Here is a 1100-nt window from a genome sequence, read left to right as displayed (position 1 = left end):
ACCTGCCACAACATCCGGCTATTTTTTGGTTGCAGCCATCATTGTTGTTTGGCAGGCCCAGCTGGATTCAAACCTGCCAGCTCAGGTGTATGTGGCTGGTGCCTTAGCCGCCTGAGCCACAGGTGCCACCCCATAAAACTATTTTTTTGAGGCTCAGTGCCTGTAGCTCAAGTGGCTAGGGTGCCAGCCACCTACACCAGAGCTGGCAGGTTCAAATCTAGCCCAGGCCTGCCAAACAGCAATGACAACTACAACCAAAACAAAATAGCTGGGCATTGTGGTGGGCATCTGTAGTCCCAGCTACTTGGGAGGCTGAGGCAAGAGAATCAGTTAGGCCCAGGAGTTGGAAGTTGCTGTGAGCTGTGATGCCATCTACCCAGGGTGACAGCTTGAGGCTCTGTCTCAAAAAAAAAACAACTATTTTTTTTGAGACAGAGCTTTACTTTGTTGCCCTTGGTAGAGTGGCATAGCATCATAGCTCACAGCAACCTCAAACTCTTATTTTATTTTTGTTCTTTTCTTTTTCTTTTTCTTTTTTTTTTTTTTTTTTTGAGACAGAGCCTCAAACTGTTGCCCTGGGTAGAGTGCTGTGCCATCACAGCTCACAGCAACCCCCAACTCCTGGGCTCAAGCGATTCTCCTGCCTCTGCCTCCCAAGTAGCTGGGACTACAGATGCCCACCACAACGCCCAGGTATTTTTTGGTTGCAGCCGTAATTGTTGTTTGGTGGGCCTGGGCTGGATTTGAACCCGCCAGCTCAGGTGTATGTGGCTGGCGCCTTAGATGCTTGAGCCTCAGATGCCCAACCTATTTTTATTCTTTTTCTTCAGTTTTCTTTTTCTAGAGATGGGATCTTGCTTTGTTGTCTAGGCTATCTTGAAGGCCTGGCCTCCTGCAATACTCTTGCCTTGGCCTCCCAAAGCACTGGAATTATAGACATAAACCACTATGCCTGACCTAACTTTATTTTTTTTTATTGACAAAAAATAAGTATACATATTCATGAGTATATAGTGATGTTTCAACATATATAATGTATAGTGATCAGATCAGTGAAATTAGGACATCCATCATCTCAAACATTTATTTTTTTTTTTTTT

The 1100-nt window shown here is 44.8% G+C and overlaps 1 protein-coding gene across 1 annotated transcript in view; it reads left to right on the top strand.

The window, feature by feature from the left end:
- NUP210L (nucleoporin 210 like) overlaps positions 1-1100 on the top strand; it is a 147392-nt gene that overhangs the window by 116847 nt on the left and 29445 nt on the right. The window lies entirely within an intron of this gene.

The sequence above is a fragment of the Otolemur garnettii genome, unplaced genomic scaffold, assembly GCF_000181295.1.
Source record: "Otolemur garnettii isolate 467f Iridium unplaced genomic scaffold, OtoGar3 scaffold00244, whole genome shotgun sequence".
Lineage (NCBI taxonomy): Eukaryota > Metazoa > Chordata > Mammalia > Primates > Galagidae > Otolemur > Otolemur garnettii.
Note: the sequence above shows the minus strand (reverse complement) of the source record. Positions and strands in the feature narration are given on the sequence as shown.